We start from the raw sequence: 15,013 nt of genomic DNA, 5'->3' as shown, positions 1-15,013 counted from the left end.
GATTTGTTTTTTTTAAAGGGCACGATCAATAATGTAAAATTTTGATTTGCTAATGTCCCAAATAGACAACAGGTAACATTTATTAGGTGTAGAAATTAGATTATTTTATGGAAAGTCTAGGATGTGACTTTAATTTAGTATTGGACCAATCATTAGACAGTAAATTTAATGGGAAGAATTATCTAAAGCATCAGAGAGTCCTTTTACAAAAAATTCTACATGCCCACCAGATGGCAGATAGTTGGTGAACTGCCAATCCGACTTGGAGAGATTATACCGTCTTCTTTTTTCCCTACTCGGCTAATAGTTATTCTAGATTGGATATGATTTTATGCCCATAGGCATCTCCATTTGATTAAAAATTTGTCAATTAGGAGCATTACATGGTCGGAACATGCTCCAGTCTATTTAGATCTAAGGCTCCCAGGGATTAACTCCCCAAACCCAGGTGGCGTTTGAATGAATGATTATTAGAAGATCAAAGAGTACAGGATGAATTAAAAACCACCATAGCATTATATTTTGATAAGTCAACCAATACCCAGGATTTGTGGATTTGGGAAGCATATAAATGTGTTATCAGAGGGATACGAATTACATGGGGAGCATGCATAAAAAAAAAGGATTGCCTTGCTAATTTAGAGATATTAATTTATAAAATAGAAATTGAAGATCAGGCCCAATAGTTAAACACAATCTTCTAAGACTCATCAGCGCTTCGTAGCGTATAGAATGGAGCTTAAAAATCTGCTTAATTTACAGGCGCAGCGAGCGATTCAGCTTACATGTAGATCTTTTTATTCACACGATAATAAGTGAGGAAAATCGTTAGCAAAAGCATTTAAAAAAAGGCTCCAGTCTTCCTATATAGCAAAAATAAAAGATGAAATGGGAAATCAACATTTGACAACAGAATGAATAACGCAGGTATTTTATTCATATTATCAGAGACTATATAATTTGCCTAGCCCAGGCCCTGATGGCCCTGATGGGACGTGATGGCCAAACCTGTAAAGGACTACCAAACTTGACCGACTGTTACCACTGATTTCATGGAACTGTTTTGTGGATAGGACCATGTGCACGGTCGGTCAAAATTATGACTTCCAAGAAATTCATGAACCCCTGAACTTATCTGTGTGATTTCTGAATATGTTGGTCACCCAGATCAGGGCTATCAGGGGATGTAACATGTGGGGATATCATGTGTTTTGGGGTACTTTTGGGACTTTTTAGAAATGTATGTTTTTCCTGTGCTTGGAGCTAATTGGATTATAATTAGTACAGTTACTGATCCAATTATCTCCCAAGCAGAGGGGAGGGATTGTATGTCATGTGTGGGAGTGTCTTACATTGTAAATGTGTTATTATTGGTTTGTAAGTTTGTGTCCCTGTCCCCAACTAGGTCCATGTGGGCATACACCTTACTTGGGGATTGTCATAAAAGGCCAGTGTGGCACCATTAAAATCTATTCCAGCTTACACTCCAAAACTGTGTCCAAGTGAGTTTGCCACAGACTGGTCCAATCTTTTTACTGTATTGGAGGCACAAAGGTTTGGGGATAGGTTTAGACAATGGATAGAAGTTCTTTATAATGGTCCTACCTGTAGTGTAAAGGTAAATGGTCAGTTTTCTAAATTATTTTCTATCGGAAATGGAACAATGCAGGGATGTCTCTTATCCCCCCTTCTGTTTGTTTTAGCTATGTAAGCGTTTTTTTACAGGCTATTAGGAAAAATCTATTTATAAGAGGATACTCATTTCAAGGAGGAGAACTGAAAGTTTCTGCCTTTTGCAGATGATATCTTACTTTCATTAACAAATCCTATCCAATCAGTAACCTACATTCTTTGGAATTGAAGGAATATACTTTTGGCAATTTTCCCTGAATAGATAACTTTTTCTGGCTTCGACCACTAATTAAGGATAAGTTCCATAATAGTAGTATGAATGGAAAATACAGTCTATTGCTTTTCAGATCCTCAAAGAATATGTCTGAAGTTTCCATTTCTGCTCTCTCTTCAGGGATCTTAAAGAGGCACTTTCATGCCGTACTTAACTTTTCTCAATCACTTCTTCTTCTCTTCCTCTTTCCTATTCTGTGTTTCTTTTTTCATTTTCCAGCTACTTCTAACTAAAAACATAACACAAAGTAAGGACTACTTTCTATTTTATCTCCGCCTGACTTTCTTAGATACTTAAGCAACCTTCACTTCCTGTGTCTAGGAAAGTTTTCCCACAATACTCACCTTTCCTCAGTATTCTCAAGTTGCCTCCTTTCGCCCTTTAAAACGTCCTGTAATGTAGATTTGGGCACCACTTAAATGATCACTTCATCCGAATTCGAATTTCGACAGTTTGTCCTTACGTTTTCGGCCAAAATTCGCTGATTGGTTTAATTTCAACCGAATGAAATTCCGATCCTGCAGCCGTTTTGTAGATAACTCCCTAAATTGGTATCCATGAGGGATAGCCATATTTTTAAATTAGTATAAAACCTTCCCATGCTGTGCAAGTTGACTCAGACCGCTCTAAATGGTTGGCCAACTAATCAGAGTGCTTTGACAGCTAGAGCCCTCTAATTGGTTGACAGGTAAGTCTCAAGGTTTAGCGGTTAGAGCACACTGAGTCAACGTACATTGCATGGGAAGGATTTATAAGGCTTTCCCTGCTCTGCAAGCTCAGTCTGCGTGGAGCCCTCGCCGGGTGAAGATGGAATCGTTTTAAAAAATGTATTTGTTAATTTTGTTTTTTATACAGTTTTTTTTTTCGATCGGGTCCTTTTAAATGATCTAATAGTTCAATGCAACTTTATGGATTTTTATTTGGCTTTTTTGGGGACATCTAAAGATAAGGGTTTTTTTTGTTTTTTTCTCAGGTATTTAGTTTATAGCCCTCCCATTATCATTTGAAGCTCCCAACCGGCAACCAATGGGTGGGGATTAGGGGGTTAATCGGTAAGATATATGGTTCACCTTATACTTCTGTGATCTGGCACTGGGGAGGTTGGTGGGAAGGCCATACAAAAAGAAAAAAACTCTCTATACGGTAATAACAGAATAGTCTTAAGAAATAAACCTAAAAATAGCAAAACACATTATACCCTACCTGAAGGAGAGGGCAGTATGCTAGAGCAGTGAATGGATAGGAGAGGAGCAATATAACCTGTTACTTTAAATTTTCACATTCTTTTGAAAAGAGCATGAAGTCTTAAATAGGAATATAGCGCTAGTATCACACCTGCGCCAATGTCTAGGTGCAGAAAATCTCGATTGGGATGCTGACATTTGCTACTGCAAAAAGGACTTAGCACCTGGTAAAGAAGGACTAAAGGAATCGGACAAAATTCCCAGTATATGAACAATCATCCGGGCACAATCCCTGGGTCCCTCCAATGGCAAAACAGAGGTAAGATATGGCCTCCCCAATTGTTCTCCTCAGTAAGATGTAGGACCAATAAGGGCATAGATGCTTAGCCTTCCTTGCTGCATGTAGAGGTGGGGAAAATGGCAGAACTACAGGGCTCGCGACCTAGCCCCTGTGTTCCGCCTGTCACAGGGGGCTCAGGAGATGGCGGGCTCCAAAGTGGGCTCTTATTCATTAACGCAGAGTAGGCACCTGCTTACTTGGATGGCAGTTGCCTACGCTGACAAAATATACTAGTGGCTCTTCCAGTTCCTCACTGCTCCCTCCAGCGATTATGACGTCACTCCTGTTGTGGTATCACTAAACAGAGCGTGATGGAGCAACGAAAAAACGGGAAGTTTACAGGAGCCACTTGACCACAGGGTGGTAAGTATGGACCTAAGAAAATTATAGTAATCTTCATTTAGGAAACTGAGTTAGAGAAACTGAGTTAAATAATCCACAGTTTGTAATAGGTACTTAGGTACCTATAGGTACCAGTGCCACAGTACAATTTTTTGTGACTATATTTATTTTGAGCTCATATACAGATATGTATATATCAGTTGCAATTACTAAACATACTAAGACTGTGTGTATATTGGGGCTGTATAATAACACTATCTTGCACACTGAATATACTAATCACAATACGGAGGCTGTGTTTTAACAGCCCATACACAAAGATTATATTGGACTCATACTGAGGCTGTGTCTTTATATAATTCACATATTCTGTGGCTGTGTTTTCACACAGTCCAAATTATAAATAGAGCATATAGTGGACACACATACAGTTGCAATAAAAAGTATGTGAACCCTCTGAATGGTATGGATTTCTGCACAAATTGGTCATAAAATGTGATATGATCATCATATAAGTCACAACAATAGACAATCACAGTCTGCTTAAACTAATAACACACAAAGAATGAAATGTTGCCATGTTTTTATTGAACACACCATGTAAACATTCACAGTGCAGGTGGAAAAAGTATGTGAACCCCTAGACTAATGACATCTCCAAGAGCTAATTGGAGTGAGATGTCAGCCAACTGGAGTCCAATCAATGGGATGAGATTGGAGGTGTTGGTTACAGCTGCCCTGCCCTATAAAAAAACACACACCAGTTCTGGGTTTGCTTTTCACAAGAAGAATTGCCTGATGTGAATGATGCCTCGCACAAAAGAGCTCTCAGAAGACCTACGATTAAGAATTGTTGACTTGCATAAAGCTGGAAAGGGTTATAAAAGTATCTCCAAAAGCCTTGCTGTTCATCAGTCCACGGTAAGACAAATTGTCTATAAATGGAGAAAGTTCAGCACTGCTGCTACTCTCCCTAGGAGTGGCCGTCCTGTAAAGATGACTGCAAGAGCACAGCGCAGACTGCTCAATGAGGTGGAGAAGAATCCTAGAGTGTCAGCTAAAGACTTACAAAAGTCACTGGCAAATGCTAACATCCCTGTTAGCGAATCTACAATACGTAAAACACTAAACAAGAATGGATTTCATGGGAGGATACCACAGAGGAAGTCACTGCTGTCCAAACAAAACATTGCTGCACGTTTACAGTTTGCACAAGAGCACTTGGATGTTCCACAGCAGTACTGGCAAAATATTCTGTGGACAGATGAAACCAAAGTTGAGTTGTTTAGAAGAAACACAAAACACTATGTGTGGCGAAAAAGAGGCACAGCACACCAACATCAAAACCTCATCCCAACTGTGAAGTATGGTGGTGGGGGCATCATGGTTTGGGGCTGCTTTGCTGCGTCAGGGCCTGGACGGATTGCTATCATCGAAGGAAAAATTAATTCCCAAGTTTATCAAGAAATTTTGCAGGGGAACTTAAGGCCATCTGTCTACCAGCTGAAGCTCAACAGAAGATGGGTGTTGCAACAGGACAATGACCCAAAGTATAGAAGTAAATCAACAACAGAATGGCTTAAACAGAAGAAAATACGCCTTCTGAAGTGGCCCAGTCAGAGTCCTGACCTCAACCCGATTGAGATGCTGTGGCATGACTTCAAGAAAGCGATTCACACCAGACATCCCAAGAATATTGCTGAACTAAGTTCTGTAAAGAGGAATGGTCAAGCATTACTCCTGACTAGTGATGTTGCAAACATAAAATTTTCGGTTCGCGAATGGCGAACGCGAACTTCCGCAAATGTTCGCCAACGGGCGAACCGGGCGAACCACCATAGACTTCAATGGGCAGGTGAATTTTAAAACCCACAGGGACTCTTTCTGTCCACAATAGTGATGGAAAAGTTGTTTCAAGGGGACCAACACCTGGACTGTGGCATGCCGGAAGGGGATCCATGGCAAAACTCCCATGGAAAATTACATAGTTGATGCAGAGTCTGGTTTTAATCCATAAAGGGCATAAGTCACCTAACATTCCTAAATTGTTTGGAATAACCTGCTTTAAAACATCAGGTATGATGTTGTATCGATCAGGTAGTGTAAGGGTTACGCCCACTTTACAGTGACAGACCAAACTCCCCGTTTAACGCACCGCAAACAGTCCATTTGCACAACCGCAAACTCCCCATTTGCACAAGGTTGGATACCAAGCTAGCCATGTCCCATTCCTTGTCCTCACTGATGTCATTGAAGGTCTCTTCCTCCACCCAGCCACGTACAACACCAAGGGTCCCCGAAAGGTGACAACAAGCCCCTTGGGACGCCTGCTGTGTTTGGTCTTCCACCTCCTCAAAGCCACCTTCCTCCTCTGACTCCTCTTCTTCAGACTCCTCTCTCTGCGTTGCCTCTCTCTGCGTTATTATAAGGTGTGTTAAGTAGTACTATTCCTATCAGTTTAATCCCTGTTACGTCCCCTATCAGGGGACGTGTATATAAGGCATCAATTTTAGGAAGCGGGAAATGGAAAAAGGTGCTTGGTCGGTCCTCTTACTTCAAATTTGGGGCACTGCGCGTGCAATCTAATGTGCCACCAGATAGGAGTGGTGTGTTAAGTAGTACTATTCCTATCAGTTTAATCCCTGTTACGTCCCCTTTCACGGGACGTGTATATAAGGCATCGATTTTAGGAAGCGGGAGATGGAAAAAGATGCTTGGTCGGTCCTCCTACTTCAAATTTGGGGTACTGCGCATGCAATCTAATGTGCCACCAGATAGGAGTGGTGTGTTAAGTAGTACTATTCTTATCAGTTTAATCCCTGTTACGTCCCCTATCAGGGGACGTGTATATAAGGCATCGATTTTAGGAAGCGGGAGATGGAAAAACATGCTTGGTCGGTCCTCCTACTTCAAATTTGGGGCACTGCGCGTGCAATCTAATGTGCCACCAGATAGGAGTGGTGTGTTAAGTAGTACTATTCCTATCGGTTTAATCCCTGTTACGTCCCCTATCAGGGGACGTGTATATAAGGCATCGATTTTAGGAAGCGGGAGATGGAAAAAGATGCTTGGCCGGTCCTCCTACTTCAAATTTGGGGCACTGTGCGTGCAATCTAATGTGCCACCAGATAGGAATGATGTGTTAAGTAGTCCCCCTCATCAGGCCTTTTTTAGTCGAATGTATCGCTCACTGTCAGTCCCTTCGGGATCCATCCCTCATTCATCGTAATAAAGGTGAGGTAATCTAGACTTTTTTGGCCTAGGTGACTTCTCTTCTCAGTGACAATACCTCCTGCTGCACTGAAGGTCCTTTCTGACAGGACACTTGAAGCAGGGCAGGCCAGAAGTTCTATCGCAAATTGGGATAGCTCAGGCCACAGGTCAAGCCTGCACACCCAGTAGTCAAGGGGTTCATCGCTCCTCAGAGTGTCGATATCTGCAGTTAAGGCGAGGTAGTCTGCTACCTGTCGGTCGAGTCGTTCTCTGAGGGTGGACCCCAAAGGGCTGTGGCCATGCGTAGGACTTAAAAAGCTCCGCATGTCCTCCATCAACAACACGTCTGTAAAGCATCCTGTCCTTGCCGGCGTGGTCGTGGGAGGAGGAGGATTACTTTCACCTCTTCCCCTGTTAGATTCCCGTTGTGCTGTGACATCACCCATATACGCTGTGCAAAGCATACTTTTTAATTGATATTGGAACTGCTGCATCCTTTCCGACTTGCCGTAATTCGGTAACATTTCAGGCACTTTCTGCTTATACCGGGGGTCTAGTAGCATGGACACCCAGTACAGGTCGTTCTCCTTCAGTCTTTTTATACGAGGATCCCTCAACAGGCACGACAGCATGAAAGACCCCATTTGCACAAGGTTGGATGCCGAGCTACTTATGTCCTGTTCCTCGTCCTCAGTGATCTCTCTGAAGGTATGTTCTTCCCCCCAGCCACGTACAAAACCACGGGTACCAGATAGGTGACAATGAGCACCCTGGGATGCCTGTTGTGGTTGGTCTTCCTCCTCCTCCTCAAAGTCACATTCCTCCTCTGACTCCTCTTCCTCACAATCCTCTTCCAGCGTTGCCGCAGGTCCAGCAATCGATGCTGATAAGACTGTTTCTGGTGGAGATGGTGACCACAACTCTTCCTCTTCACGCTCATCTACGGCCTGTTCCAGCACTCTTCGCAGGGCACGCTCCAGGAAGAAAACAAATGGTATGATGTCGCTGATGGTGCCTTCGGTGCGATTGACTTGGTTTGTCACCTCCTCAAAAGGACGCATGAGCCTACAGGCATTGCGCATGAGCGTCCAGTAACGTGGCCTCCGCAGAGGCTGTCCTAGCACTCCGGTCATAAAAATACTCGTTAACAGCTTTTTCTTGTTGGAGCAGGCGGTCGAACATTAGGAGTGTTTAATTCCAACGTGTCGGGCTGTTGCAAATCAAGCGCCTCATTGGCATGTTGTTTCGCCGCTGAAAAAAAAGTGCGCCATGGCTGTGTAGGAACGCCTGAAATGGCCACACACCTTCCTGGCCTGCTTAAGGACATCCTGTAAGCCTGGGTACTTATGCACAAAGCGTTATACGATCAGATTACACACATGTGCCATGCACGGCACATGTGTCAACTTGCCCAAATGCAATGCCGCCAACAAATTTCTTCCGTTGTCACAAACCACTTTGCCGATCTTCAGTTGGTGCAGAGTCAGCCACTGATCCACCTGTGCATTCAGGGTGGACAGGAGTGCTGGTCCGGTGTGACTCTCTGCTTTCATGCAAGTCAACCCCAAGACGGCGTGACACTGCCATATCCGGGATGTTGAACAGTACCTGGGGAGCTGGGGGGGTGCCGTTGATGTGGAGCAAGACGCAGCAGCAGAAGAGGACTCAGCCGAGGAGGTTATGGAAGAGGATGGAGTAGGAGGAGTAGAGGAGGTGGCAGCAGGCCTTCCTGCAAGTCGTGGCGGTGTCACCAACTCCTCTGCAGAGCCACGCATTCCATGCTTGGCAGCTGTCAGCAGGTTTACCCAATGCGCAGTGTAGGTGCTATACCTGCCCTGACCATGCTTTGCAGACCAGGTATCAGTAGTCAGATGGACCCTTGCCCCAACACTGTGTGCCAGACATGCCATTACTTCCTTTAGCACAATCGAGTACAGGTTGGGGATTGCCTTTTGTGCAAAGAAATTTCGGCCGGGTACCTTCCACTGCGGTGTCCCAATAGCTAAAATTTTTTTGAACGCCTCAGACTGCACCAGCTTGTATGGTAAAAGATGGAGGGCTAAGAGTTTAGTCAAGCCAGCTGTCAGACGCCGGGCAAGGGGGTGTCTTTGTGACATTGGCTTCTTACGCTCAAACATGTCCTTGACAGACACCTGTGGGCAGATGAGCAGGAACTGCTCAAGACGAGAGACGGAGGGGCGGATGGTTGAGAGGGGGCAAGGAGGACAGCAGTGGTTAACGTGGCTGAAGATGCTGGACCAGGAGGAGGATGGCGGCTTTGAGTTTGTGTGCTGCTTGTACTCATGTGTTGATCCCATAGGCGTTTGTGATGTGCGATCATGTGCCTTCGCAAAGCAGTTGTACCTAGGTGGGTGTTGGACTTCCCACAACTCAGTTTCTTTTGGCATAGGTTGCAAATGGCATAGCTGTTGTCAAAGGCAGACACACAAAAAAATGCCACACTGCTGAGCTCTGCAATGACGGCATTCTGGTGGTGGCAACAGCATGCGTTGATTGGCGTGCTGTCTGGCTGACCCCGGGTGCCGATGCATGCTGTCTGATTGTGCCACTAGCTCCTTGCGACGACCTCCCCCTGCTTCCAACTCGTTTCCTCCTCCTCCTCTCTGTCTCCCAATCTGAATTTTCCCCCTGTTCACCCACGTGACATCCACGGACACATCGTCATCATCAACCGCTTCACTTGTATCTGACAGCTCAGCAAAGGAAGCAGCAGTGGGTACAACATCATCATCATCACACCGTACGTGTGTAATGCTGCCTGACTGAGACATATCCCTGTTATCTACATCCTCTGGCAATAATGGTTGCGCATCACTCATTTCTTCCAACTGATGTGTAAATAACTCCTCTGACATACCAAGTTAAGCAGCTGTGGTGCTAGTGTTGGTGGTGGTGGCAGGTGGGCGAGTGGTAACTTGAGAGGTGCCCGAAGCTAAGCTGGAGGAGGATGGTGCGTCGAGGTTCCGAGCGGAAGCTGTAGAAGATTGGGTTTCCTGTGTTAGCCAGTCAACTATGTCCTCAGAACTTTTCAAGTTCAGGGTACGTGGCCTCTGAACACTGGGCATTATTCTAGGGCCAAAGGGAATCACAGAACAACGACCACGACGGCCCCTGCGGGGTGGCCTGCCTCTGCCTGTTATTTTTTTTCGATTAGTGGTACTATGCGTGCAAGCTACTGTGACAACAGATATGAGTGGCACTGGTGTGACACTGTGCCCTGGCAGGCCCTGAAACGCACACTCGTGAAGGAAACTGACTGCTATTATATTACAGTCCAAAAAGTTTTTTTTTTTATTAAATGCAAGCTATTGTGACACTAGATATGAGTGGTGGCACTGGGCAAGTGGGCACAGTATACGCTGTGAGCCTGACACACATGCTGGCAGACAACTAACTGCTATTCAATCTATTACAGTCAAAATTGTATTTTTATTTTTTAAATGTACACTACTGTTACACCAGATATGAGTTGCACTGGTGTGACACTGTGCCCTGGCAGACCCTGAAACGCACACTAGTGAAGGAAACTGACTGCTATTATATTACAGTCCAAAAGTTTTTTTTGTTGTTAAATGCAAGCTATTGTGACACCAGTGAGTGAGTGGTGGCACTGGGCAGGCCCTGAAACGCACACTAGTGAAGGAAACTGACTGCTATTATACTACATTAAAAAAATATTTTTTTGTTTAAATGCAAGCTATTGTGACACCAGTGAGTGAGTGGTGGCACTGGGCAAGTAGGCACAGTATATGCTGTGAGCCTGACACACAGGCTGGCTGGCAGGCAGGCAACTGCAATTACATTACACAAAAAAAAAAAAGCAGACTGATGTTCTAGCCCTAAAAAGGGCTTTTTGGGGGTGCTGTCCTTACAGCAGAGGTCAGATGAGTCCTTCAGGACTGTAGTGGACACTGAATACACTAGCCTAGCTATCAATTTCCCTATCAAATCAGCAGCAGCTACACTGTCCCTACTCTCACTAAGAATGCAGCTTCACAATGAATGTAAAATGGATGCTGTCCAGGAGGTGGGAGGGTCTGGGAGGGAGGGTCTGCTGCTGAATGGCTGGAATGTGTCTGCTGACTGTGAGGTACAGGCCACGGTCAAAGTTTACTCAATGGAGACGAATAGGGGCGGACCGAAGAGCGCATGTGTTCGCCATCTGTGGCGAACGCGAACAAGCGATGTTCGCCTTGAACTATTCGCCAGTGAACAGTTCGGAACATCACTACTCCTGACCGTTGTGTACGTCTGATCTCAACTACAGGAAACGTTTGGTTGAAGTTATTGCTGCCAAAGGAGATTCAACCAGTTATTAAACCCAAGGGTTCACATACTTTTTCCACCTGCACTGTGAACGTTTACATGGTGTGTTCAATAAAAACATGGCAACATTTCATTCTTTGTGTGTTATTAGTTTAAGCAGACTGTGATTGTCTATTGTTGTGACTTAGATGATGATCAGATCACATTTTATGACCAATTTGTGCAGAAATCAATATCATTCCAAAGGGTTCACATACTTTTTCTTGCAACTGTAAGCTGTCTTCACAGTAACTCATACATAGAGCACATACTGGACACATATACTGAGGCTGTGTCCTCACAGTAACTCATACATAAAACATGTATTCTAGACATAGTAGTGGTGCTTCACACCAGCTCATATACAGAGATCATATACAGAGATAATATCAGTCACATGTACTGTAGCTGTGTAATTACACCAGGTTATATAGAGAGACTATCTTGGTCTCATATGCTGATTTAGATCAGGAAGAATATACAAACAATACATCAATGTCCACTCTCTGAAAGTAGCCTGCTTAAGTTCTAAAATGCACAGGTAACAGAATCAAGGCCACATGCCTATACAGCCAGGATATTCATTAGCAGCATTATTTTATGCTATTTATATATATATTATGTATAAATAATATTATTTCATTTTTAAGATGCATCATTGGACATATTAACGTTTCTAAATGCTCACCATTTAGATCCTAAATGTGACCTATTTGTACAAAGGAAGCCCAATGTAAGCAGATGGGAGGAACTGAAACACCCAGGTACTTATACTAAATTACTATTGTAATAACCCGAGGTGGGAAAATATACTAAACAGCCACAGAGGAAGATGAACTGCTGCAGGCTTGAATTTTACAACATGACATAAGGCTCCATAGCAGCAAAGAAACATGTAGAAAAAACAAGAATCAATCAGAAACAATACATTTATATATGAGGCACAGTAAACCAAAGCACCTCCTCTTTCTTTGCTGCTCCATAACAAGGGCAGGTCAGAGTTTCTGCTCTCTGCATTGTATTATTGTGTCAGTTTGCTGTGTTGCGACTGATGTTTATTTTATTCTTTGGGAGTTCTGTTAGTGTGGGATCTGTTTGTATCCCCTGTTTTACTTCTCTCTCTGGCAAATTCTGCCTGCACACTAGGGATGTGCATGGGCTAAAAATTAGGTTTGGCACTTCCGAATTTCGGCACTTCGGCAATTCGGGAATTCGGCACTTCGGTTCGTTCAGCACTTCCGAAATTCAGCACTTTGGGAATTCGAGACTTTCCATAACCCTACCCCTAACCCTACTCCTACCCTGAACCATACCCCATAACCCTAACCCTAACCCTTAAAAGAAGGTTGGGGTAAGGGTTAGGGGTATGGGTAGGGGTAGGTGATAGGGTTATTGCTAGGGTTAGGTGTAGGGTTAGGGTTAGATTCCTGTCATCATTCCCTTAATTTTACCTACCTCTCCTGTTTTGCCACTTTTCAGAAATCCGAAGCACTTCAGCACTTCCGAAATTCGGCACTTCGGCAATTTGGTTCGGATCGGCACTTCCGAAATTCATCACTTCTGAAATTCAGGACTTCGTCAATTCGGGAATTCGGCAATTCGGTTCGGTTGGACACTTCGGAAATTCGGCATCCGAATGTCCGAATTGACGAAATTCGCCCGAATTGAAATTCGGACTAAAATGGATTGCACATGTCTACTGCACACAACTGGGCTCTAATTGTCTACCTATTTCCAGACAGGCCCTGCCTACAAACTAGGCCTTATTTGTCCCTTTCCTGCAGGCACTGCCTGCCCCATTACAATTTTACCCCCTTTCTCTGGCAGGCTCTGCCTGAACACTACTAGGCCTTATTTCATAGGCGTGAGCAGCCTATTGCATAAGGGTGTGCACCCTAAAGCACGAACACACACGCCGCGTATATCTATATATATATATATATATATATATATATATATATATAAATAAAATGATGCTCCTGCACTCACGCTTTAGTGTCCCTTAATGACCGGGTGCAAGCAAAAGACGGCTGTTTTATCCAATCATCCAAGTAGGTAGCTGCACTCACGGATTTTAAAAATCCAAAGTTTATTAATAAATGTTAAAAACCGACGATCAACGTTTCAGTCCTCCATAGAGGACTTTCATCAGGATCAAGTAAAACTTTACTTTTTTAAGTGTGCTGTTAGTGTGAGGGTGCTGCTAGTGTGTGTGTGATGGGTGCTGTGTGTGTAAGGGTGCTGTTAGTGTGAGGGTGCTGTTAGTGCGTGTGTGATGTGTATGTATGTGTGTGTAAGGGTGCTGTGTGTGTAAGGGTGATGTATTTGTGTGTGTGCTGTTAGTGTGAGGGTGCTGTTAGAGTGTGTGTGCGCTATGTGTGTGTGATGGTGATGTATGTATGAGGGTGCTGTAGGTGTGAGGGTGCTGTGTAAGGGTGCTGTGTGTGCTGTGTGTGCTGTGTGTATTGTGTGGGGGCTGTTTAGTTAATAGTGAGTGTTTGTGAGGGTGGTGTGTGTGTGTGTGTGAGGGTGCTGTTAGTGTGATGTGTGTGTATGTGTGTGTAAGGGTGTTGTTAGTGTGTGATGTGTATGTATGTGTGTGTAAGGGTGATGAATGTGTGTGGGTGTTGTTAGTGTGAGGGTGCTGTTAGTGTGAGGATGCTGTGTAAGGGTGCTGTATGTGTGAGGGTGCTGTGTGTGTGGGTGCTGTGTGTATTGTGTGGGGACCGTTTAATTAATAGCCCCCCTCCCTTCTTACCTTTTGTAGGTAGGGGGGACTGTGCTGCTGACATCCCTGGTGGTACAGAGAAGATTAGCATGGCCCCTGTGCAAGGATAACACACAAAGTTTGTGAAGCATTTCACAGATTCTACAAGTTTATACCTTTTTACAATCAGTTCTACCTGCTTTGGTGTGGGCACTGAATTTAAGAGCAATGTATTGACCCTGGAGATTTTACTAGAGTGGTAGGTGCTGCTTGCCCTACTGGTTTATGGGGTGACCCCCTTATTACTGACATGTAATTGTGCCACTGAGGCGAGCCTGCTGTTGCTGTCTCCTATGCTGGGTGAGCCCCAGTTTTTCAACCACAATTGATGTACGGTCTGTGTTTACTGTGCCTAGTTTCTCTGTCTTAGATTTTTAAACTGTTACTAGTTTATAACACTGCAATAAGGTCTAGCCAGAGCTTCTTGAATCAAAATATTGTTAGGTGCACTGATAGCACTGAATATGGACTCTTGGCCTCTCTTACCTCTTCCTTGATTACTTCCTTCTCTAGGTGAAATCTGATAAGCCAGAAGTACTAAGCATCTAAATGTTAGTGGGAAAGTGGGTGATGTGTCACCTTACTCTCACCTTACAGTCATGGCAAAAAACGCCGCCCCCATACCTGACGGCAGATGCCTTGTCAGCCTCTTGTCCTGGGGGCCCCCCCAAGGCTGGCATCTAATGATGCTGGAGGCGGGCTGTGAGGGAACGATGTCCCCGGAGTTCTTCCTGCTCTGCTCCTTTGCGCACCCCACTGTGATGCCGGAGCCGGAATATGACATCACTCCGGCCCCGGAATTACTAAGAGGCGCGCAAGGGAGCTGAGCAGGAGGACCAGAGATCCCTTGCCGCCTCCAATGTGAGCCTGCCTATCCAACCGCCCCCGCCTGTGCCTGTGCCTATGCCTGCATGCCCTGCCAGCAGAGCTGCAGC

At 44.4% G+C, this 15,013-nt stretch overlaps 1 pseudogene; it reads left to right on the top strand.

Moving 5' to 3' along the window:
* Positions 1 to 14,109: 14,109 nt before the first annotated feature.
* LOC134576698 (U6 spliceosomal RNA) lies at positions 14,110 to 14,181 on the top strand (annotated as a pseudogene).
* Positions 14,182 to 15,013: the final 832 nt, after the last annotated feature.

Source organism: Pelobates fuscus, chromosome 1, assembly GCF_036172605.1.
Source record: "Pelobates fuscus isolate aPelFus1 chromosome 1, aPelFus1.pri, whole genome shotgun sequence".
Classification (NCBI taxonomy): domain Eukaryota; kingdom Metazoa; phylum Chordata; class Amphibia; order Anura; family Pelobatidae; genus Pelobates; species Pelobates fuscus.
The sequence above is the reverse complement of the archived record's forward strand: the minus strand, read 5'-3'. Positions and strand labels throughout refer to the sequence as shown.